Here is a 26874-nt window from a genome sequence, read left to right as displayed (position 1 = left end):
GCAGGATCAAGGTGCTCCTTCCCCTCCCAGCCAACTTGTACCAGTGGAGGCCTGGGAAGGAGTCCGATCTCCTACCCCCACCCAGCAGTAATGGAATAACATGCCTCTCACTGTCCACAGAGGCCAAGAGGAAAACCTGGTCTTCTCCCCATCAGATAGCAGGTGACACACTGCCCACTTTCCTCTACGAGCACTGTATTAAAGGTAGCCTACTAAAACAGAAGATTCAAATAAGATTGAGTCTAATAACATAATATTCAAAATATCCAAAATACAATTAAAAAACAAAACAAAACACCTTACTTCGTATACAAAAAACCAGAGGGAAGAAAACTCAGGGAAATCTAATCTCAACTTGAATGAGGAAATATAATCAGCAGACACCAACACAGAAATGACATAAATGTTGACATTACCTAACAAAGATTTTAAAGTGGCTATCACAAAAATGCTTCAACAAGCAATTACAAACATACTTGAAACAAATGAAAAATAGAAAAAGAAGTATCAATAAAGTAATAAAAAATACAAAGAAGAATCAAATGGAAATTTTAGAATTGAAAAAATCATCTAAATTTTAAAACTCATTGGATGGGCTCAATGACAGAATAGAGAGGACAGAAGAAAGAATTAGTGCTTGGAGATAGAACAATTGCAATCTGAACAACAGAAAGAAAATAAAATAAAAACATAAAATAAAAACATACTTAAACCCTAACATATCAATAATTACATTAAATATAAGTGGTCTGAATATACCAATTACAAGACAGAGGCTGGCAGAATAGATTAAAAAACATGACCTAGCTCTATGCTCAAGGGCACTTGGCTGAGTGAAAAAAGCCAATCTCAAAAGGTCATATACTAAATGATTCCATTTATATAAAATCCCAAAAAAAATCACAAAATTATAAAAATAAAAAGCAGATTAGCCACTGCCAGGGGTTAGGGATGGGGGTGGGAGGGGCTTGGTATGACTATAAGGGGAGAGCTTTGTGATGATGGAACAGTTCTGCATCTTGACTTTGGTGGTGGTTATATGAATCTACACATGTGACAAAATGGCATAGAACCAGACCCACACATTGCAGCAATGTCAGTTTCCTACTTTTGACATTGTTCCATAGTTATGTAAGGTATCATCATTGGGGGAAACTGAGTTGAAGGGTACATGGGACCTCCCTGTACTATTTTTGCAACTTCCTTTGAATTTATAATTTTTTCAAAATAAAAAACCTATCAAACACTTATTTTGCCAAGTTTTGACATAAAGGACAAACAAAACAGGGCTTTAGAAAATCCTGCCATCTGGTTGACTTTATAATCCTTTTAAGTGAGTGGGTAAAATCCAAATATATTAAAAATACAAAGAGCAACAGAAAAAGGGTTGTAAGCTCTATGAGTAGTTCTGGGGTTACAAAGTCCAACAGCACCAAGACCCACGTATTGAGTCTTTAGAATAGCAATTCAAAATGATAACTATTGGAAAAAACAGCCGTAGTTCAATGTCAAATTTATGCAATCAAGGTAAAAAGTAGAGTATCCCAGTAGTGGTTCAAAGGCCTTACCCCAGAACAGTCCTCAGTTTTCTGCATGGAAAATTATCTAAAATAGATCTCATTGCATACAACATTCATGTGCTTAGTGGCATGTCTTTCCCATACTGATCACCACTTGTCCACCCAGACCACTTGCCAACCTGAGTAATAGGGTGTAAGCCTGGGCACAGGCCCTGGTCACAAGGCCATCTGTCCATGTTCTGGGAGGAGCTCCAGGGGCACACATATTATGCAGATCCTCCCTGACAGAGAGCAATCTATCACTTCTCATATGACCCGTCCCCCCCCATAATTTAGTGAGACCGATGTTACCAAGATCTCATTTTTCTTGGCAATGAGCCATTAGAAATTTTTGTTCTTTGTTCTCTCTTTGTTCACTTTTTTTTTTTTACAAATTAAAAAGCAATTTATTATGTAATATTCCGTGCCTACAAAGAAATATGTGCAATACATGTAAGCCCACTTGGCCAACAGAAGATCCCAATATTAACACTATAATTGCAATTAGCTGTGTCCTCCTCTCCAATTTCCATCCTCCTGCCTTCTCCTCATTCAACCACTTTCCTGATTTTTGTGTTTATCATACCCTCACTTTTTTAAAAATAACTGACCATAATGTATTTCTCCCTAAACATTTGCTCATCTCTGCTTATTTTTGAAAATATAGATAGTACTGTCATTAACGGTCTTATAAATGTCTCCTAATGCTCATGGGCAAGAGTTTCTCTAGGGTACACACCCAAGAGTAAAATTGCTGGGCCACAGAAATGTAACCTTTACCTGTGCTAGACATGCCAAGTTATTTTCCAAAGAAACTGTGCTATTTTACAGTCCCAACAGTGGTATATAAGATTCTGTTTTTCCACATCCTTGCCAACATAGAGTATTATCAGACTTCAGAATTTTTTGTCCACCTAGTGGATATAAAATGATATCTCGTTATGATTTTAATTTGCATTTCCCTGATTGTTAACAAAGTTGAGAATCTTTCATTTTTATTTATTTATTTTTTTAAGATTTTATGTATTTATTTGACAGAGAGAGCGAGAGAGAGCACAAGCAGGGGAGCAGCAGAGGAAGAGGAAGAACCCAGCTCCTTGCTCAGCAGCACCCTGGGATCATGACCTGAGCCAAAGGCAGACGCTTATGACTGAGCCACCCAGGTGCCCCAAGAATCTTTTAATTTTTTAAAGATTTATTTATTTATTTGAAAGAGCGAGAGACAGCATGAGAGCAGGAGGGTCAGAGAGAGAGGGAGAGGGAATCTCAAGCAAACTCTGTGTTCGGTATGTAGCCCAACACGGGGCTCAATCCCAGGACCCTGAGATCATAACCTGAGCCAAAACCAAGACTCAGATGCCACCCAGGCACCTCAAAGTTGAGAATCTTTTAGTATCTTGATTTATTATTGTGAATTACATCATGTTTTCTGGACATTTTTTTGACAGATTTTGCAGGCATCCTTTATGTATTCTGGATCCTATTGCTTTGTCAGATGTGGTATCAAGATTTTCTCAGAGTTCGTGGCAGATCTTTTTACTCTCTTTATGATATTTTCAGTAAGCAGAAGTTATTAATTTCAATGAAGTGAAACACACATCTTTTCCTTTTTGGCTTATGCACTTTGTGACTTTCATTTCCATAGAGAAGGAGGAATTCATTGTGAAAGGGAAAACTGGGAATCTTTTAGAAGAAAATACAGCAGAATGACCCTTAGGGCCTTTGGGTAGAGAAGGATTTAAACAAGACCCCAGAAGTGCTCATCATAAACCATTGCTATGTTAATAAACATTTTTTAAGGATTGATAGAATAAATCAGGAGGATAAGCTGAGCCCTAGCCACTGTTGTTTTATTATTTTCCCAGGAGAAACATAGCACTCTGTAGTGTTATTAGGGGGTGGTCTCAGAGCAAAGGGCTGTTGGTGTGGCACCAGCAACGGCCCCTGTCCCATCCCTCTCACCTCGAGGCCACCAGCTTCCCAGAAGGGAGGCACGGGGACCTGCAGCGGTTTCTTCACCTTTAGTTCTTTTTTGTTCCTAGTGCTGATGGGGGTCTGTTTCCGCTAATCTTAACTGTGGCAAAATGCTCCAGGATGTCTATTCTTCTGGTTACATATGGAATTTCCTGGACTTCAGTTGATTGCTTGGGATGGAGGCTGATTAGACGCAGCTATTTCCAGGCATCCTTGCCTTTTCTTTCCTGAAAAACCATTGTGTTAGCAACATATTTTTAGGTGGGGCTATGTTATACACATACATTTTTTCTTTTTCACCAATTTCAAACCAAGTTTTCTTCCAGAAAAAAAAAAACACGCTAGCAACAAGGGTTACTTTCAACAATCCTGTTCTTTGTGATACTATTTATATAGTCCTTGTAATACTGTACTTTCATATATTTACGATTTTAAGGCCCATTTTTTCCCTGTGCGCTCTCATGAGGCTTTCCTCAATCCTTCTCATCACCCTCTGCTCCTTTCCCATCTATCTATTTATGGGTCATTATCCCCTTCTCCATCAACGTCTTCTCAGCATAGCTGAATGCTCCAGGGAGACTGGGTTGGTGTGAGGCTCTGCCATGATGAATGGGTTTCTTTTCACTCTTCAGTAATGAGCTGGCTTCCACGAAGTGTAGCTAATTTCTTTGTAGCTACTTGGAGTAAGTAGATTAGGTTACCAGTACCACTGCTTATCTCATTCTACAATCAATGATCCAATTCACACAATCACCACCTATAAATCCGGCAAAACTATTTTACAGAAACCCTAGTAATTGATTCATAGGCATTTTCTGAAATGAATCATTTACGAGACAATGTCTTGGTTCCCAGCCTATTTCTGAGGCAATTACGACCTAGTGAGTTGCTTATTTGTTGACTCTTTGATGATGGCCATTTATTCTGGTATAATATCTGAATCTTATCCCTCCTTTCTCAGTGTTTGGGCCACCAGCTGTTTCTCATTTCTTTGTCCTGTGCTTCTTTCTGAAACCTTCTCAGGTAGGTGCCCAGTCTGTGATACAGTAGATTCTGAGTTTCTGTCCATCTGTTGATTTTGATGGCATTGAAATGTCATAGCTGTTTTGACCCTTGAAGCAAGTCATAGCCAGGATCTGCCTCCTCCTGCTTTACTTCCCCAGGTCCAGCTGACCATAGCAGAGGAAAAGGCTGAAGCAACGTGTAGGTAGGGGACACACAGAATACCTTGCCTCTCATCCCAAGACCTGAATGGTAATGTGGCATGCCAAGAGAGAATGGCTGCTCTCCAACATGAGGGGCTGCTCGAGGCCGAAATCTTTGTTTTTCCAATCAGATAAGCATGAGGTATTTATGATTTTGTATATGCCAGGCACTAAATTATAGACTGTGCCTTAAAATCTGAGTGTGGGAGGGGGGTGCCTGGGTGGCTCATTTGGTTAAGCGTCTGCCTTCGGCTCAGGTCATGACCTCAGGGTCCTGGGATTGAGTCCCACGTTGGACTCCCTGCTCAGCAGAGAGTCTGCTTCTCCCTCTCCCTTTGCCCCCCCCCCCCAATTCATGCTCTCTCTCTCTTTTTCACTCTTTCTCTCTCTTTCAAATAAATAAAATCTTTTAAAAAACATCTGAGTGGGACAAGAAGTCAGATCATTGCTGCCATACACTGAGCACTTTCTGTGAACAAGGTGATTTGTGCTAAGAGTTTTACCTACACCCTCTTAATGAATTGTATAACCATATTTGTCCTAGGTGTTATCACCTATATGAAAAACAAGGTGGAGAAAGGTTGGGTACATTTTCTAGGTCATTCAACTAACAAGTGAAGAAATTAAATTCGAACATACACTTAGCTAACTCAAGAGGGTGCTTTCAACCACTACACCACACTGCCTCCCCCTTAAAAAAATAAATGATAGGCCAGAATCACATGATACTAAGTAAAAGGAGGTCACAGAAAGTAGAGTTCCCGGTAGGCTAGACTAGCCACGGGCTATAGAGTAGAAGGGAGGCGTCCATAAAGAACATCTAATCCCAGATTTCTCAGACCTTTTTTTAAAAAAATGTGGTAAAAATCATATAACATAAACAAAATATGGAATGCTTCATGCAGTTGCATGGCATCCTTGCAAAGGAGCCATGCTAATCTTCCTAGCGTCATTTCAGCTTTAGTATATGTGCTGCTAAAGCAAGCACTCTCAAACTTTTTAACTTCCAACCCACAACGTGAAATGTAGTTTACATCATGACCCAGGAAACACATGCATAAATAACTGCAATGAAATTCTACTACACAATACTTGCCCTAATGTATGCAGTGCAGTCCATTTTTCTACTATGTTTTATATCTTTAAAATAATTCTGGTTATGGTCTATTAAATAGAATTTATGACCTAGAAATACTGGTCTAGGAACCTCAACAGATGGGATAATTGAGACCTAGAGATGCCTTGGGTACCTAGCACAATGTCTTGCAAACAGTAATTCTAAGTGTTTTTGTTTTCTTTCCTTAGGTGACTCAGCACACCCACACAGCACCTCAGTGGCAGAGCTGGGATGGAACACAGATTTCCTGATTCCCAATCCAGAGTTTTTCTTTCAAGGAAAGTTTGTCAAAGAGGGACTCTCCCATGGCAGAGTTTCTTCACAGGTGTGGGTAGAAGTAGGAGGAAACAAACAGTGAAGTTGTGGAAGACTCACACTGCCCCACCCCCCAGTGGGCCTTGCCCAAGGTCACCGGGTGCTAGAATGAGCTAATATAGCTGTCTAATTCCAAATTTGAATGAGCTAATATAGCTGTCTAATTCCAAAACTGATGCTTTTCTCGGGTTCTCTATACTGGTTGCTCTGTGAAATCTGGGAGCTCTTTAACATGACTAATGTCCAGGCTACACTCAGATTGATTTCATCTGATTAGTTAAGGATGGGGTATGTTCTAAAAGCTCCTCAGGTAATTTTAATACACAGTGACCATCTCAATAAGAAGATATCCCTTAAAACTGTTCCTGCTTATTCTTTAAGCTCCTGCCAAAGTGCCTCCCTCCCGGCCTGATAGCATCCTGACTCAAATTCACAGTCAAAAGTAACTGCCTTTCTGGGGCACCTGGGTGGCACAGCGGTTAAGCGTCTGCCTTCGGCTCAGGGCGTGATCCCGGCGTTATGGGATCGAGCCCCACATCAGGCTCCTCCACTATGAGCCTGCTTCTTCCTCTTCCTCTCCCACTCCCCCTGCTTGTGTTCCCTCTCTCGCTGGCTGTCTCTTTCTCTGTCAAATAAATAAATAAAATCTTAAAAAAAAAAAAAAAGTAACTGCCTTTCTATTATTGTATTCATCCAGCCCTCCTAGAGCCTTTTATCCTGTGTTTATCCCCGGCCAGATGATGCACTTAGCGAGTGCGGAGCTTATGTCTTACTCATCTTTGTATCCAAGCATGCAATAAATATTTACAGAATGCCCTTTGCTCAGATGGTTCGTCTTCCTCAAACAACCCAGACCTCCAAACTCTACCGTGATTCAACTGTAACTCCTAATGAGGGTGATGGAAATTCTCCCCAGGATCAGTCCTACTAAGGACAAGAGGGACGCTCACTGTAGGAGCTGGAGACTCCTGACCAGGGAAGACAGCAGTCACTAAAGGCAGTGAGACTGCAGCATCTCTTCTTGTGTGTCTGGGCTTTCTCCCCCCATCTTCCTCCTGCAGTGTCTCCTCCAGCCTTTCAGATTTCTGACAAGGCAGTGCAGCCCAGTGTGCAGAACCCTGGACAGGAAGTGGGAAAGACGGACTTCCTGTCCTGGTCACGACCATCAGCGCGTTGTGCGGTAGAACTCACTTTTCCGTTTTGTTAGCTGAGAATGACAGCATTCCTAACTAAATTGTCACCCTCTGCTTCTGTCCCCTTGGGGATTATATAAGAACTCATATATGAAAACAAGCTTCGTTCGGGTCCTTGAGCTTTTCTGAGGACAGCTTTGTATAAATATAAGATACCTTTTGTTATTGTTTATAGCCCAAGGGATTTGCGGAAAGAAGTTGAGAGCCAGCGACGCTCTTTTTTATAGGCAGAAAATAGCTGCTGGAAAAACAACCTGGTGTGTAGAGCACAATGTTCTTATCGAACAGACAGAATTATCTTTCCCAGGCAGCCATGAACACAGAACACCTGGTGCACACGTTTCCTGCCCCTTCGCATATTTTGAAAGAAAGGGACCTTTACCCTGACCTGTCAAGCAGTGATCTTCGTGAACTTCTGTCCACAGACTCTGCGACAGTTATCTTGGCTTGCTGCTGTGGACGTCAATGGTAAACATAGCTGACCGTCACTTATGGGGCATCTTCTCCAGATAGCACTCAGAACTTATCAGATCCACACATGTGCGGTTCTTTTTCCTTAAAATGCAGCCACTGGATGGGTGAAGAGTCAGGGGCTTCCTACCACATTCTCCCAGCCCTGTTTTGGGTGCTGCTGAGAAAAATGGGGACCTTAAAGACTTGATCCTGACCCAGTGATTGTTTAAAATCTTTGCGGAAAGAAAACAAAATAAACCCACTGAAAACATTTAGCGAAAGATACAAATCTATCCGTAATAAGATTCACTGTCTACCTTAAAGACTCAAAGGTGTTTAAAGAAGGTAGAAATCAGTATGGGAAAGCTTTATGAAGGACAAGGACACAATACACACAGGAGGTGCTCAATAATATTGGTTAAGTAAATAAAGGAAACTTGATATGGGAAGAGCATGTGAAATGGCAGACGAAGGAGCAAATAACCATGGCTGGAAAAGCCATGTTGCACAGTGGTTTAAGTATTGACTGTGGAGTGAGGTGGATTGACCTGGGTATGGCACACACCAGCTGCGTTTCAGAGCAGGTTAAGTAACATCCCTAGCTCTACTCTGCTCTTTCATGAGAAGTGAGTACTAACAACACCTCCAGCATAGATTTCGGGGAGAATTGAATGAGCTAATAGAGGCAAAGCTCCTACCACAACGTTGGGCATATAGTGACTGTTCAAACAGTATTTGTTCTTGCTGTCGTTGTTACTATAAGGGAAAATGTGAACAAGGGCGGGGATTACTTAGTCTATAATAAAATAATCAAAATAGTTGGTATTAAGTGTGATTCATGTGAATTTGAGCAGACAGAACCTGCCCCCATCAGCACTGTGAAGGAACGAAATATGTATTACCTCCTCAAGCTTGATTTCTTGCCTTTTCCTTATTTTAGCACCCTCCCCACCCCCACTGCCTCTGTATCCCCACCTTGCCGCAACGAGCTCACAATCCTCCTTCTTTGTCCTCCATCCCCACGGATCCCCTGCCTCCCCTCACCCAGGGCTGGATGAGAGCCTGGTGAATCATAAGGAAGGCGTCTGCAATAGTGGCCTTTCAGGCAACAAGGACAGAATAAGGGGTCTAGGGACAGAGATTCTCTTGGATATTTCTTGATCCTATCAATTCCTAGATAGATAGATAGATAGATAGATAGATAGATAGATAGATAGATAGATATTCTATATATAGATAGCCAACCTCCCTCTAACATAAGAGGCACTCAGCAGGAGAATTTCAAGTCTTCTCCAGCCTTTGGAGTCTTCAACCCTTTGTTCCAGGTTGTTTAGATCCCAAAAGTTTGGTGCATAATAGATGCTTAAGAAATAGTTCTTGAGTGAATGAATGAGTTCTGTCTTCAATAATAGCGTTTATTATGATGTATGCTAATTGTCCTACTTACTTCTTGGTTTCCTCCTCAGACTGTGAGCTTCTCAAAAGGGTGAAGTGAAGGGAAATTGTTTGTTTTGTATCTGTGTTCCCAGACTGTCACCCAGTGACTCATAAGGTAGGCTTCAAGTAAAAGTTTGACAAATTAATGAATTTCTAATATATCTTTTTGCAAAAGTTATTTTTTCTCATTATGCATTCTTTATTTAATGATTAGGCTGTCCTCTCTTAGCACTGGGTTGAGAGAAGGGACAGGAAAGAGTACAGAGTCTTTTGTTATCTTACCTCTCCAGCATATAGCCAAAAAAATGAAAAGCAGGAGCAGGGGAAGCCTCTCTTAGGTTAGAGTCCTTGGAATCAGAGGTTGAGCTGGGGGCCTTGGGCAAATGCTCCCAGGGAAGACTTGTAAGGGAGTGAGAGAAGCAAGACAGGGCACGTGAGAAGCAAAGTGAGGACATGGGTTCAGCTGTGGTCCAGCCTCAGCTCAATCCTATGGGAAGTTCTGGGACAAGGGTGGCCTCACAGAATTGTCCCACCTGGAGGCAAAGGGGCTGGGCTTTTATACTGCTTCATCAGTAGTTGTCAGCAAGTCACACCCAGAAGTCAGGGGACAACCTCCCAAGCAGTTCTGGGTGGATCAGCTCCAGAGGGCCAAGAGCAAGTCTTCAGTGATGGGTATGGCTGTAAGCCATTGGTCACCAACACTCACAGCAGCTGAGTGACAAGAGAACTGGTCTGGTGAAAGAATCTGAACAGCGAAGCAAATGCCCTTACCACACCCCTAAAAATAAAGACAGTAGAAAGTGTTTACTCCTAGAAGGATTATCCAAGACTTTATTTAAAACCTGTCTACTCCTACTAGATCAACAAGTCTCTTTGGACTAGAGCCTCACTCCTTAACAGATGAGAAACAGCAAGAGAGAAGAGAGTGCAGAAACTCTTAAAGGTAAATACAACAATTGAGAAGTAAAAATCAAACAGGAACTCCAAAAAGCATAGCAGTCTGGAACCCTGGAGTATAAAACCCTAGAGGATTACAAATTAAAGTCCAAAAACACTGAGATTTACAATGATGCCCTAACTCGACAAGAAAAGGTTAAATAAGCTATGTTTGGCATTCTACCTTTAAGAACCCAGGGTGATATGCAACATAATTTTAGAAGATTTCATTTGAAACGTGGAAGCTGTAGGTATATGAACAATTACACAGACATTTTACTTTTGCAGAGTCTCTCCTTCCCTGCCAGCCCTAGATAAAGGAGGTGTCACTGAGTTACACCTTGGAGAACGTCTGATCCCTAGGAACCTGTTGCAACTTCTCAGATGGTAGCATAATCTTAGCTTTTTTTAAAATGTTCTGACCATTCTGATTCCACCTAGCACAAGTGATGAAATAATCAGAGCTGACAGAAAGCTCTAATCACCATATGTATACATAGTCTGATAGAGAGAGCTCTAGCCTAGCAGCCAGAGTACAAATTCCTCCACTGTCTTTAACATCTGTGTGACCCTATACAAGCCATTTATCTTCTCTGAGTCTCAGTGTCTTCATCTGAAGGGAAAAATTATCATATTATTATTAATATTTATTATATTACATATTCTACCAATATAATATACTATGTGTAATATTGTATTTATTATATTAACAATATTATTATTATTATTATGTCTCATCAGCCTGCTGTGAGGAGCAAATGAGATAATGCTTGTGTAGTTGCTTTATAAAGGGCAAAGAATAATTAAAGTGGGAGTGGAATATTTGGGAAAGTAACAATCATTTCATCCCTTTCTTTTTTTCAATGAACCCTTTGACAGTTTTTCTAAACCTCTAAAACTGGTGAGATAGACATGGATGCCATTTCCCAGATTTATGCTGACCCAGTTCACTGCCATCTGGTTTCCTCTGCTGCCCTCTCAGTAGCCGACCTGTACTCCTATTTCTTGCTCCTATTTCAGAAAGACTGTCTTTGGAGAATGGGGTTTCTCAGGAAGGACATTGCACAATCAGAAATCGCTGATCTGCCAAGGCCGTAACATTTTTTTTCCTGGAGCCCTTTCAGGAATGTGTCACAGGAGGTGGGGGAGATGGGCCATGGAACAGAGAGTACTAGGCACCAGCAACCAGGTAATAAAATGTTTCAGCATTCCTTTTCAAAATCTAATGAAGACATCAATCTTCATTAAGTCAAAGAGTCTGGGGTCTACAGTAGTAAGATTTACTGAGCTGCATCCAATAGTGGGAGAAACAACGGCCGAAATGCAGGCCAGAGAGGGAGAGGCAGTAAATTCTAGAACTTGATGACATCTATTTTCAACAACTGTTGAGTTTGCCAATAGCTATTATCCCTAAACATGAGCCTCAAGCTCACTGGTGTGCCAGAGCCAGCTTGCACCAACTCAAGAGAGCCAATTACTCATGGCTCTTCCCAACTCCATGCTCAGTGATGTCATGTTGGTAGCCTGCAATCCGCCATGGTGTCAGTATTTACCATGGAGATCAGCAGGTGCCACAAATAGGGGTTTTTTTCCTTCCAGAGAGCCAGCTTACCAGCACACCACTGCTTAAGCTTGCATCCAAATGTCAACAAGATGTGTGGAACCATGAAATGGCTTTCAGAAGAGCAGTGTTGTTCGTGAATTTCCACAAGAACCACTGAAAAAAATAGTTTATGTGTGTATAAATATCAGAAATCCTTTGCTTTGGGGCACCTGGGTGGCTCAGTTGTTGAGTGTCTGCCTTCGGCTCAGGGCGTGATCCCGGCGTTATGGGATCGAGCCCCACATCAGGCTCCTCCGCTATGAGCCTGCTTCTTCCTCTCCCACTCCCCCTGCTTGTGTTCCCTCTCTCGCTGGCTGTCTCTATCTCTGTCAAATAAATTAAAAAATTCTTTAAAAAAAAAAAGAAAAAGAAATCCTTTGCTTTTATATTCCAAATTCACCTTCCTCATATAGCCTCTTTTTTCTTTGAGGCTGAATGTGGAGAGCTGCTGCTACTGAACTGAGAAAAACCTGAGTCAGTGTTATATCCTTGGCATTGTCAACAGGATTGTTTTTCTCATGAGTGTTTCCCAAGCTCTGCCCTCCACTGGTACAGAGGATGCCTATGGAAAGCAAGTTTTCTTCAAGGAGTATGCCCTCAGAGCTTGAGGTATCTGTAGAAAAGTAGCAGCAAGATGCTGCTCTCTGCTTGGAGGAATTTTGCCAAACAGATTTCATATAGCTGAAAGGAGCCAACTTTCGTAGGAGAACATAATTCTCTTCTTTCTTTTCATACTCAACTGTAGGATTAACAAAGAATAAAGGGGAATAAAAATACAAACATACACAATATTCACCACCACAGAACTTTCTTTCACTAATGTCTTTGTGGCTATAGCTAATGATTTTCACCACTGTTTCCCATAACTTACCTAGAAGCTAGAAGGAAAGGGGATGGGGAAGAAAAATTGGCATTTATAGAGCACTATCTTTGTATGAGGTACTAGAGTGTCTTATTTAATTACCACAGTGACCACGCAAAGAAGGTACTGTTACTTCTATTTTCTCAGAGGAGGAAAGGCAAGCATTACCTAAGGCTAGCCAGCTAATGGGGTTTTGGAACTGGAATTTGAATACAGGTCTCTGACCAGATTTTTTGTGCTCAAAATTTTATCTTTTGATTTTGTGCCTTTTCTACTACTTTATTGACTTATGGCAAAAACAAAGCCCAGTTGTGGACCCAGTTCTGGACACATGGGTGCAGGCTGAGTCTGCTCCCTCGGCGCTGGCCTTCCACAAAGATACACATTGGATTGTCTAATTGGATTGGAATGTGTAAAGATACACATTGGATTTTTCTAGAGAAAGCTCAGAGTCTTCCTGGATACAGGACTTGCAATTTCTTAGGGGCAGTTTTGAGATAAACACCAATTCTCTGTTGTCATGCCCTTTTAAAGATGTAAAATAGGAAAAGAGCACAGAAATCAGAAGTGAATCTTAGACAAGGATTTTTTTAAGTACCCTTGTTTTAACGGCCTAATCCACTTGCTACTAACAGAGGCTCAAATTGCCACCTGTGTTGTTTAAAGAAAGAAAGGAAAGATTGTCTTTTCCAGTAATCTCATACTGGGAGAAATACATAATGGTTTTACCTGTAAATTTCACAGTAGCAGTCACATTTTGGGTGACTATGTCATATCTCAGCCTAAGGAATGTGACACATGCCCTTTGGTTTCCTAGGATAAACCTAACAAAATCTTATTTTTTCAAGTTTCAGTGATAAAGATATTACTGATACTCATACTTTACTTTCAGAGTTTACCAACTCATGCCAACTCAGAGAGGTTAGCAGAATTATTTATTTGATTTTGGATGAAGTGGTGGAGAGACATTGCATTTCTGCACATGATCCCTTTACACACTCAAAAACAATCACTTATAGGAGGAGTTAAGATGGCGGAGGAGTAGGAGACACCGTTTTCAGCCGGTCCCCCGAGTCGAGCTGGATCGGTACCAGACCAGCCTAAACAACCACGGAACCAGCCTGAGACGCAGGAAGACGCATCTGGATCTCTACAAATGAACATCTCCAGCGCTGAGTATTGAGGTACGAAGCGGGGAGCCATGAAACCGTGCACAGATATCCGAAGATAAACGGAAGGGGGAGGGAGCCGCCGCGTTCGGGCGCCGGGAAGCGGTAGCCACTTGCACGGGAGAGCGGGCGGGGCTCGCGGACGGCACCTGCAAAACAGCAGACTGAGACCGAGAGCCGGGTGCGCGCGCCACCAGGCATCTCGCGGAACCCCGGAATCCCGGTGCGCTCACGGGATCCAGACTGAGACCGGGAGCTCCCGGAGCGCGCGCGGGGCGGCTGGCGGCGTTAGAAACACAAAGGACAGAGACGCGCCGGCCCTGGAAGTGAGGGCTGGGACGCTGGGTGTGGGGCGCACATCCTGGGACGCTGCAGGGTTGAGCAGCACCAACAGAAACAGAGTTAAAGTGGCCAGAACATTAGTAGAGAACGGGCCGCAATCCTTCTGTTCCGTGACAGAGGCTGAAATTTGGCCGCTGCTGCTCTGACTCTCAGAAGAGGCACAGCAAACCGCCAGGGAAAGCCGCCAGAGAACAAAAGCCTGGAAATACCGGCTCAGGGAGTGCCCATCCCCATCCCCCCTCGCAGGGGACGCCGAGACTCTACCCAAACAGGGCTGCCTGAGTATCGGCACGGCAGGCCCCTCCCCCAGAAGGCAGGCTGAAAAATCAAGAAGCCCACAACCGGAGGCGCCTGGGTGGCGCAGTCATTGAGCGCCTGCCTTCGGCTTAGGGTGTGATCCCGGCGTTCCGGAAAGGAGTCCCTCATCGGGCTCCTCCGCTGGGAGCCTGCTTCTTCCTCTCCCACTCCCCTGCTTCTGTTCCCTCTCTCGCTGGTTGGCTGCCACATAAATAAATAAATAAAATCTTTAAAGAAGAAGCCCACATCCCTAAGATCCCTATAAAACAAGGGGCACGGCCTGGGACCCAGTCAATAATTTGGGCTCTGGAAACCCCGCAACCTCTCTTCATCAGAATGACAAGAAGGAGAAGCCCCCCCCAGCAAAGAAAAGACAGTGAGTCAGTGGCCTCTGCCACAGAAATAATGGATATGGATGCAACCAAATTATCAGAAATGGAATTCAGAGCAACGATGGTCAAAATGATGAGTAGAATTGAAAAAAGTATAAACGAAAAGGTTACTGAGAATATAGAATCCCTAAGGACAGAAATGAGAGCGAATCTGACAGAAATTAAAAATTCTATGAGCCAAATGCAGGCAAAACTAGAGGCTCTGACAGCCAGGGTCGCAGAAGCAGAGGAAAGGGTTAGTGAATTGGAGGATGGGTTAATAGAGGAAAAAATGAAAATAGAAGATGGCCTTAAAAAAATCCATGCCCACGAATGTAGGTTACGGGAGATTACTGACTCAATGAAACGATCCAATGTTAGAATCATCGGCATCCCCGAGGGGGTGGAGAAAAACAGAGGTCTAGAAGAGATATTTGAACAAATTGTAGCTGAAAACTTCCCTAATCTAGCAAGGGAAACAAACATTCGTGTCCAAGAGGCAGAGAGGACCCCTCCCAAGCTCAACCACGACAAACCTACGCCACGTCATGTCATAGTGCATTTCGCAAATATTAGATGCAAGGATACAGTATTGAAAGCGGCCAGGGCAAAGAAATTTCTCACGTACCAAGGCAAAAGCATCAGAATTACGTCAGACCTGTCTACACAGACCTGGAATGAGAGCAAGGGTTGGGGGAGCATATTTAAAGCTCTTTCAGAGAAAAACATGCAGCCAAGGATCCTTTATCCAGCAAGGCTGTCATTCAGAATTGATGGAGAAATAAAGACATTTCAGAATCGCCAGTCACTAACCAATTTTGTAACTACGAAACCAGCCCTACAGGAGATATTACGGGGGGTTCTATAAAAGTAAAAAGGCCCCAAGAGTCATACAGAACAGAAAGTCACAGCCAATACAAACAAAGACTTTACTGGCAACATGGCAACATTAAAATCATATCTCTCAGTAATCAGTCTTAATGTAAATGGTTTGAACCATCCGATAAAACGCCACAGGGTTGCAGATTGGATAAAAAGAAATGACCCATCCATTTGCTGTCTACAAGAGACTCATTTCAAACCCAAAGATGCATTCAGACTGAGAGTAAGGGGATGGAGTACCATCTTTCACGCAAATGGTCCTCAAAAGAAAGCTGGGGTAGCAATTCTCATATCAGATAAATTGGATTTTAAACTACAGACTATAGTTAGAGACGCAGAAGGGCACTATATTATTCTTAAGGGAAGTATTCAACAAGTGGATATGACAATTATAAATATATATGCCCCCAACAGGGGAGCAGCAAGATACACAAGCCAACTCCTATCCAGAATAAAGAGACATATAAATGAAAATACATTAATAGTAGGGGACCTCAACACTCCACTATCAGAAATAGACAGAACACCCTGGCAAAAACTAAGCAAAGAATCAAAGGCTTTGAATGCCATACTCGACGAGTTGGACCTCTTAGATATATATAGAACACTACACCCCAGAACCAAAGAATACTCATTCTATTCTAATGCCCATGTAACATTCTCAAGAATAGACCATGTTCTGGGACACAAAACAGGTCTCAACCGATACCAAAAGATTGAAATTATCCCCTGCATATTCTCAGACCACAACGCTCTGAAATTGGAACTCAACCACAAGGAAAAATTTGGAAGAAACTCAAACACTTGGAGACTAAGAGCCATACTGCTCAGGAATGACTCGATAAACCAGGAAATCAAAAATCAAATTAAACAATTTATGGAGACCAATGAGAATGAAAATACAACAGTCCAAAACCTATGGGATACTGCAAAGGCAGTCCTAAGGGGGAAATACATAGCCATCCAAGCCTCACTCAAAAGAATAGAAAAATCTAAAATGCAGTTTTTATATTCTCACCTCAAGAAACTGGAACAGCAACAGAGGGACAGGCCTAATCCACGCATGAGGAAGCAGTTGACCAAAATTAGAGCTGAAATCAATCAAGCAGAAACCAGAAGTACAGTAGAGCAGATCAACAGGACTAGAAGCTGGTTCTTGGAGAGAATCAATAAAATTGACAGACCACTGGCAAGACTTATCCAAAAGAAAAGAGAAAGGACCCAGATTATTAAAATTATGAATGAAAAAGGAGAGGTCACGACGAGCACCATTGAAATTGGAAGGATTATTAGAAATTTTTATCAACAGCTATATGCCAATAAACTAAGCAATCTGGAAGAGATGGAATCCTTCCTGGAAACCTATAAACTACCAAGATTGAAACCGGAAGAAATTGATTCCTTAAACAGGCCAATTAATTATGAAGAAATTGAGTCAGTGATAAACAACCTTCCAAATAACAAAACTCCAGGCCCGGACGGTTTTCCTGGGGAATTCTACCAAACATTCAAAGAAGAAATAATACCTATTCTCCTAAAGCTATTTCAAAAAATAGAAACAGAAGGAAAGCTACCAAACTCATTCTATGAGGCCAATATTACCTTGATCCCCAAACCAGGCAAAGACCCCCTCAAAAAGGAGAATTACAGACCGATTTCCCTAATGAATATGGACGCCAAAATCCTCAACAAGATACTTGCTAATAGAATCCAACAGTACATTAAAAGGATTATCCATCACGATCAAGTGGGATTCATACCTGGGATGCAAGCGTGGTTCAATATTCGCAAATCAATCAGCGTGATACATCATATCAACAAGAAAAGACTCAGGAACCATAAGATCCTCTCAATCGATGCCGAAAAAGCATTTGACAAAATACAGCATCCTTTCCTGATTAAAACCCTTCAGAGTGTAGGAATAGAGGGTACATTTCTCAATCTCATAAAAGCCATCTATGAAAAGCCTACTACAAATATTATTCTCAATGGAGAAAAGCTGGAAGCCTTTCCCTTAAGATCAGGAACTCGACAAGAATGCCCACTCTCGCCACTATTATTCAACATAGTACTAGAAGTCCTTGCAACAGCAATCAGACAACAAAAAGGGATCAAAGGTATTCAAATTGGCAAAGAAGAAGTCAAAATGTCTCTCTTTGCAGATGACATGATACTCTATATGGAAAACCCAAAAGAAGCCACTCCCAAATTATTAGAAGTTATAGAGCAATTCAGTAACGTGGCAGGATACAAAATAAATGCTCAGAAATCAGTTGCATTTCTATACACGAATAACGAGACCGAAGAAAGAGAAATTAGGGAATCCATCCCATTTACAATAGCACCAAAAACCATACGTTACCTTGGAATTAACTTAACCAGAGACGTAAAGGACCTATATTCTAGAAACTATAAATCACTCTTGAAAGACATTGAGGAAGACATAAAAAGATGGAAAGATATTCCATGCTCATGGATCGGAAGAATTAACATAGTTAAAATGTCCATGCTACCCAGAGCAATCTACACTTTCAATGCTATCCCGATCAAAATACCAAGGACATTTTTCAAAGAACTGGAACAAACAGTCCTTAAATTTGTATGGAACCAGAAAAGGCCCCGAATCTCCAAGGAACTGTTGAAAAGGAAAAACAAAGCTGGGGGCATCACAATGCCAGATTTCGAGCTGTACTACAAAGCTGTGATCACAAAGACAGCATGGTACTGGCACAAAAACAGACACATAGACCAATGGAACAGAATAGAGAGCCCAGAAATGGACCCTCGGCTCTTTGGGCAACTAATATTTGATAAAGCAGGAAAAAATATCCGGTGGGAAAAAGACAGTCTCTTCAATAAATGGTGCTGGGAAAATTGGACAGCTACATGCAAAAGAATGAAACTTGACCACTATCTCACACCATACACAAAAATAAACTCCAAATGGATGAAAGACCTCAATGTGAGACAGGAATCCATCAAAATTCTAGAGGAGAACATAGGCAACAACCTCTACGACATCGGCCAAAGCAACCTTTTTCATGACACATCCCCAAAGGCAAGAGAAACAAAAGATAAAATGAATTTATGGGACTTCATCAAGATTAAAAGTTTCTGCACAGCCAAGGAAACAGTCAGAAAAACTAAGAGGCAGCCCACGGAATGGGAGAATATATTTGCAAATGACACTACAGATAAAGGACTGGTATCCAAGATCTACAAAGAACTTCTCAAACTCAATACACGAGAAACAAATAAACAAATCAAAAAATGGGCAGAAGATATGAACAGACACTTTTCCAATGAAGACATACAAATGGCTAACAGACACATGAAAAAATGTTCAAAATCATTAGCCATCAAGGAAATTCAAATCAAAACCACACTGAGATACCACCTTCCGCCAGTTAGAATGGCAAAAATAGACAAGGCAAGAAACAACAATTGTTGGAGAGGATGTGGAGAAAGGGGATCCCTCCTACATTGTTGGTGGGAATGCAAGTTGGTACAGCCACTCTGGAAAACCGTGTGGAGGTCCCTTAAAAAGTTAAAAATTGAGCTACCCTATGATCCAGCCATTGCACTACTGGGTGTTTACCCCAAAGATACAGACGTAGTGAAGAGAAGGGCCATATGCACCCCAATGTTCATAGCAGCAATGTCCACAATAGCTAAATCGTGGAAGGAGCCGAGATGCCCTTCAACAGATGACTGGATTAAGAAGTTGTGGTCCATATATACAATGGAATATTACTCAGCTATCAGAAAGAACGAGTTCTCAACATTTGCTACAACATGGACAGCACTGGAGGAGATAATGCTAAGTGAAATAAGTCAAGCAGAGAAAGACAACTATCATATGATTTCTCTCATCTATGGAACATAAGAACTAGGATGATCAGTAGGGGAAGAAAGGGATAAAGAAAGGGGGGGTAATCAGAAGGGGGAATGAAACATGAGAGACTATGGACTATGAGAAACAAACTGAGGACTTCAGAGGGGAGGGGGGTGGGGGAATGGGATAGACCGGTGATGGGTAGTAAGGAGGGCACGTATTGCATGGTGCACTGGGTGTTATACACAACTAATGAATCATCGAGCCTTACATCGGAAACCGGGGATGTAATGTATGGTGACTAACATAATATAATAAAAAATCATTAAAAAAATAAATAAATAAAAAATAAATAAAAATAAAAAAATAAAAAAATAAAAAAAACAAAACAATCACTTACGTTCCTTCCAAATCATTTTTTCTCCTGGGCAGTAACTTCATTTAATAGACTTTTTAAATTTGTGATTGTGTAAGTAATAGATATTCAAAGGTTAAACAATGAAAAAGTCTAATGTAAAATGATGAAGTATAGCATGTTACTGTAATTTTAACTTTAATTATTAATTTTTAGAGGGGGGAGGGGCGGAGGGAGGGGAGAGAGAGGATCTTAAGCTCTCTCACAACCCTGAGATCATTACCTGAGCTAAAATGAAGAGTCAGGCACTTAACCAACTGAGCCACCCAGGTACCCCTAGGATGTTACCCTAATTTTTAAAGTGCATACTTTAGGAATCTAGCATTGGTACCCAAATATTTTTAGTAAATATAAAAATCTCATATAAAATTTTTGTAAAATATTTTATAAATATGCCAATGTGAAAGCCTAAAGTCTAGCAGGAGAGAAAGAGAGAGAGCGAGAGAGAGAATATGTATGTGAGTTAAGTCTTCAACACTTTTCAGTTAGACAGGCCTTTACGACCTCTAAGTGGAAACGTACATGGCTAAATATGTAGGTCTGGAACTCAGGAGAGAGCTTTATTTATTTTTTTTTAAAGATTTTATTTATTTATTTGACAGAGATAGAGACAGCTAGTGAGAGAGGGAACACAAGCAGGGGGGAGTGGGAGAGGAAGAAGCAGGCTCATAGCAGAGGAGCCTGATGTGGGGCTTGATCCCATAACGCCGGGATCACGCCCTGAGCTGAAGGCAGACGCTTAACCGCTGTGCCACCCAGGCGCCCCAGGAGAGAGCTTTAGACTACAGGTACAGATTTGGAATTCAATAGTATGTAGATGGTAATTTGAGTCATAAGAATCGAACATAACAACCAGTCAAAGTATAGAGTAAGAAAAGGCTGGGGTCCAGAACTGAACCAAAAAAATTTCCCACATTTAAAAGTCAAGACTGTTCAGATGTCTAGAGCCACTCAAAAATCTCTGGGCCCATTCTGTCTTCCACCTCCTAGGCAAGTTCTGGGCCAGAGAAGAGGCTTAACTGACATTACAGATCATGTTGGAGTCCTCCTTGCACCAATGAAAAAGCTTTTAGAATTGGCTTTTTTTTAAAATAGCATGAGAGCGCTTATATTTCTAGTTAGGATGTAGAGGCAGTCAATAGAAGCAGATAGAAAGATGGTCCAATTATGAGAACTACCATATCAAGACTTTAGAACAACTATTATAAATATGTTAAATAATTTATAAGAAAATATAGATATAATACATAAAGAAATGGAGTATTTCAGGAGAACAATTCAAACACTAAAAAAATTAAAAATATAGAACTGAAAAATATGTCTAAGATATTCGGGGGCCTACAAGTAACAAGTGGACACTGCAGAAGAAAAGATCAGTGAATGGGAAGCAAAATCAACAGAGATTATTCAAACAAAAGGAAAGAGAAGAAAAAGGTAGGAAAGTAGATATATTATTGATAAGCATGGAATAATACCAAGTGTCTAACATATATGTAATTGCAGTCCCTGAAGGTGAGGAGAAGGAGAATCAGGCAGAAAAAATACTTGAAGAAATAATAACTGAAACTTTCCAAACTTGATGAAAACATCAAACCGTGGATCTGTGAAGCTCAACGAGCCCCATGCAAGATGAAACAGAGAAAACCCCTCCTAAACACACGATAATCAAATTGATGAAACATTTTAAAGAGAAAAAGAACATCTTAAAAGTAACCAGAAAATTTGGTGTACCTGGGTGGCACAGTCATTAAGCGTCTGCCTTTGGCTCAGGGCCTGATCCCGGAGTTCTAGGATCGAGTCCCACATCGGGCTCCTCCGCTAGGAGCCTGCTTCTTCCTCTCCCACTCCCCCTGCTTGTGTTCCCTCTCTCACTGCCTGTCTCTCTCTCTGTCAAATAAATAAATAAAATCTTTAAAAAAAAAAAAAAGTAACCAGAAAATTAAAGACATACTTACCAGGAACAGTGATATGAATGGAGGCTGATTTTTCTTTAGAAACTATGCAAGACAGAAAATGTATCAGAAGATAATGGAATAACATCTTTAAAGGGAAAAAAACTGTCCCTGTAGAATTCTATACTCATCTAAAAAAATTCTCCAAAAATGAAGGTAACATGGAAACATTTTCAGATTAAAGAAGGCGGAGAGAACTTGCTGCAAGCACACCTATACTAAAATAAATGCTGAAAAAATTTTCTTCAGACTAAAGATACCAGATAGAAACTTGAATATACAGGAAGGAAGAAAAAAATTAGGAAAATAGGTAACACATTTCCAGTTTCTAGTCCAGCAAGGAACTTAGAAGTTGTCACTCTGTCCTAACAAGTTAAAAACTTAAGCTGAAAAATTAGCAGCTCTTTTCATATCTGTCAGAGAAGTGAGGTCACAGGCAAACCATTGCCCTCTCATACTGGAGAAACAGGTGAATACAGAAAATCATGACTTATTGCAGCAGAAATTCACAAGCAGAAGCCTCCTTGGGACCCAGTGCCAAGGTAAAAAAACTTGAACTGTAATTGGTGAATTGTTGGAGGCTGAGTGTGGACAACTCTGAAAGTTAAAAACTGAAGGGGTCCCAGGCATTCAAGGCTAGATCAACATTCAAAAATCAATTAATGTAATTCAATACTTCAACAAACCAAAAAAGAAAAATCGCATGATCACATCAATAGATGCAGAAAAACATGTGACAAAATCTAACACCTATTCATGATAAAGGAACGCTTTAAATGCTTGATAAAATAGGAATAAAGGAGAACTTTCTCAATTTGGCAAAAGCTATCTGCAAAAACCCTATAGCTAACGTCATACTCAATGGTGAGAAACTCAAAGCTTTCCCATTAAGATCAGGGAGAAGGCAAGGATGTCCTCTCCTACCACTCCCTTTCAAAATCATATTGGAAGTCCTACTAACACAATAAGGCAAGAAAATAAATAAAAGGCACACAGATTGACAAGGAAGATATAAAACTGTCTTTGTTCTCAGATGACATGATTTTCTGTGTAGAAAATCCAAAAGAATTAGCAAAAATGCTCCTGGAACGAATAAGCAATCATTGCAAGTTTGCAGGATATAAGGTTAAATACAAATGTCAATTGCTTTCCTATAAACCAACAATGAATAAGTGAAATCTGAAATTGAAAACACATTTTTTTGCCTTATAAAAAGGCATCCATGTTTGGCTTTTAATATAAAATAAGACAGAAAACCATAAAAAGAAAATATCATACAGGACAGTTATTGAAAAAAACATCCCCAACAAACAAATTTCAGTCACATTCCCTCTCTTCAGCCTGGATTAGAAAACAGGAAACTATAAAGCAACCAATGTCTGTCCCTTTGAAAAAAATCTTATTAAAAAAAAAAAAGGAAGAAAAACAATCTATGAAATATGGCAGGTGGTTGTTAGAGGCCACTGGAAGCTTTCCTTAACCAACTTGGTGAAATGGAATAAATACGGCCATTGGAATATGACCACCTCCTTGTTTGTTGCTAGTAATGCTCTTCATCCAAAGGGAGAGTGCTGGCCTGGGCACCATTTGATGCCACTATGCATAAGAGGCAATCTGAGGTCTCAAGGTCAAGCAGGCTTAGAGTCCTCCATTTCATATCTTCACTGACTCTCCCCCAGATACAGTTTCTTCTCACTGGAAGCAGAAAGTGATGGGCTCATGGGGGATGGGGGGGAACCACTTCATTGATGCAGCCAGTGTGATCAGGCAACTCATACAAAATCCTCCTGCTTGTGGTATCCCACACATACACAAACCTGTCCGCTGAGCGAGCGTCTCCTTTGCTTCCATCAGATGACCAACAGCATGTCAGAAGATTCTTTTCAAAGTTGTGCACACTTCCTTAAAATGTATTATTTACATTATCACCTCCAAAAATGAAATACTTATAAAAGTAACAAAATATGTCTAAGATCTATATTGAGGAAAACTACAAAACTGATGAACAAAATCGAAAGAACTAAATAAATGGAGAGATATTCCATGTTCATGGATCAGAAGACTCAATGTTGTCAAGATGATTGTTATTCCCAACTTGATCTATAGATCCGATGCAATCCCAATTAAAATCCCAGCAAGTTATTTTACAGATCAACAAACCGAAGCTAAAGTTTACATGGAGAGGCAGAACAAATAGAATAGCCAACACAATATTAAAGGAGAAGAACAAACTTGGAGGACTGAAACTTCCCAACTTCAAGACTTACTATAAAGCAACAATAATCACAACAGTGTGGTACTGGCAAAAGAAGACAATTGATTAATGGAAGAGAACAGAGAGCCCAGCAATAGAGCCCCAAATAAAGTCAACTGGTCTTTGACACAATACAGTGGAGCAAAGATAGCCTTTCAATAACTGGTGTGGGTAGGACATCTGGGGGTTTAGTCAGTTAAGTGTCCTAGTCTTGATTTCCACTCAGGTCATGATCTTAGGGTCATGAGATTGAGCCCCATGTCAGCTCCACACTGGGCGTGGAGCCTACTTGGGATTCTTTCTCTCCCTCTCCCTCTGCCACCCCCGCCGCCATGCCCTGCTTGCGTGCATGTGCTTTCTCTTGGAAGGAAAAAAAAAAAAATCTGGTGTGGGAACAACTGAACACCCACATGCAAAAAAACAAAAAACCCTAGACACAGACCTTAAACCCTTCACAAAAATTGACTCAAAATGACTGATCACAGACCTAAATGTAAAACACAAAACTATAAAGCTCCTTGAAGAGAACATAGGACAAAACCTTGATGACCTTGGGTAGGGCAGTGACTTTTTAGATACAATACCACAGGCATGATCCATAAAAGAAAGAATTGAGAAGCTGAACTTCATTAAAATTAAAAACTTCTGCTCTGTGAAAAACAATGTCAAAAGAATGAGAAGACAGTCCACAGATTGATATTTGCAAAAGAAATACCTCATAAAGGATAAAGGACTGTTACCCAAAATATACAAAGAACTCTTGACATTCAACAATAAGGAAAAAAATAATGTAATTAAAAATGGGCCAAAGGTCTTAACAGACACCTCACCAATGAAGATAAACAGATGGCAAATAAGCATATGAAAAGATGTCCCACATCAACTTTCATCAGGGAAATACAAATTAAAACATCAATGAGACACCACCATATGCCAAGTAGAATGACAAAGCAATAAACAGGTAATCCTGAGACGTTTAGGAAATATTTGCAATTCGTTGATCTAAGAAAGGACCGTATCTAGAACACAAAGAAGTCACAGGACTCAATAAAATAGTATGGTTAAAAAATGGGCAGTAGGCTGAAACAGACACTTCATAAAATATATCATTAGTCATCAGGAAAATGCAAATTAAAACCACATTAAGATACCATTTCACACCCATTAAAATGGCTAAAATTAAAACGAAGGACACCAATGCAAGCAAAGATATAGAAGTAGATTGGTTAACTCCTGCTGGCAGGCCAAAGCCAGCTCACCCCCTGTTTTTGTAAATAAACTTTTTTTTTTTTGGTAAATAAACTTTTACTGGAACACAACCAAATTCATATGTTTATAAAACGTGAATAGCAGAGTTGTTTAGCTGCGACATAGTCCATATAGCTCACAAAGCCTAAAATATTTCCTCTCTGGCCTTTAAGAGAAAAAAAAAAAAACAAACCCAACCCCCAATGTAAATCAGCTACAACTCTTACGCATTTATTGATGGAGTATAAAATGGTACATTCACTTTGGAAAACAGTTGGCAATATCTAATAAAGTTAAACATGTACTTGTCTTTGATGCAGCAATTCTACTGGTAGGTATTTACCCCAAAGAAGTAAAAACATATGTTCACAAAGTACTTGTACAAGAATGTTCACAGTGGGGGCACCGGAGTGGCTCAGTCAGTTAAGCAGCTGCTTTCATTTTTTTTTTTTTAATAATGATTTTTTATTATATTATGTTAGTCACCATACAGTACATCCCCGGTTTCCGATGTAAGGCTCGATGATTCATTAGTTGCGTATAACACCCAGTGCACCATGCAGTATGTGCCCTCCTTACTACCCATCACCGGTCTATCCCATTCCCCCACCCCTCCCCTCTGCTTTCAGCTCAGGTTGATCCCGGGGGCCTGGGACCAAGTCTCGCATTGGGCTCCCTGCTCAATGGGGAGCCTACTTCTCTCGCTCCCGCTCCCCCTGTTTGTGCATGTCCTCTCTCTCTCTCTCTGTGTCAAATAAATAAAATCTTAAAAAAAAAAAAAAAGGAATGTTCACAGTGGCTTTATTTAAAATATACTAAAACTGGAAACATTCCAGCTGTTCAATAGGAAAGCAGATAAACACACTGTGGCATATTCATAAAATGAATACTACCCAGTCATATAAAGGAGTGAACTAAAGTGATGAATCTTAAAAATATTATGCTGAATGGAAAAAGCCTTACACAAAGAGCATATTCTGTACAAATTCACTTATCCAAAATTCTAGAACAAGGAAAAAAAGTATTCTCTGGCGGAAAAAATAAGATCTGTGGTTGACGTTGGTGGGGGCAGGAATTGGCAGAAATTGAGAAGGGAAGGGCATAAAACAACTTCCTGGGCCTGATGCTACTGCCTTGTTTCCTGAAAGAGGTTTGGGTTATACAGTGTCATGAATTGTCAAAATCAGCAAATATGTACCTAATACTTACGGAGATTTATTTATTTATTATTTGTTTATTTTACATCAAAGGAAAAACTATAAATGAATACTGAACTCTACTTAACGTTATGCAAGCTGAAATACTTATAGGGAAGCATACTGATGCTGCAATTTATTTTGCAATAAAGAAAAAAATGGGTCAATGGTTATTTAGGGAAATAAATAGATCGATATATACATCAGAAAGCAAATATAGTTAAATGTCAATGGCAGACTATAGGTAAAGAATGTTCAG

General features: G+C 40.6%; 1 non-coding gene across 1 annotated transcript; it reads right to left on the bottom strand.

The window, feature by feature from the left end:
• Positions 1-5619: 5619 nt before the first annotated feature.
• LOC123804115 (U6 spliceosomal RNA) lies at positions 5620-5726 on the bottom strand. The gene has a single exon (XR_006783080.1). It is a non-coding gene; the product is annotated as a U6 spliceosomal RNA (small nuclear RNA).
• Positions 5727-26874: the final 21148 nt, after the last annotated feature.

Source organism: Ursus americanus, chromosome 8 (genome assembly GCF_024610735.1).
Source record: "Ursus americanus isolate L20-20 chromosome 8, mUrsAme1.1.p, whole genome shotgun sequence".
NCBI lineage: Eukaryota > Metazoa > Chordata > Mammalia > Carnivora > Ursidae > Ursus > Ursus americanus.
Note: the sequence above shows the minus strand (reverse complement) of the source record. Positions and strands in the feature narration are given on the sequence as shown.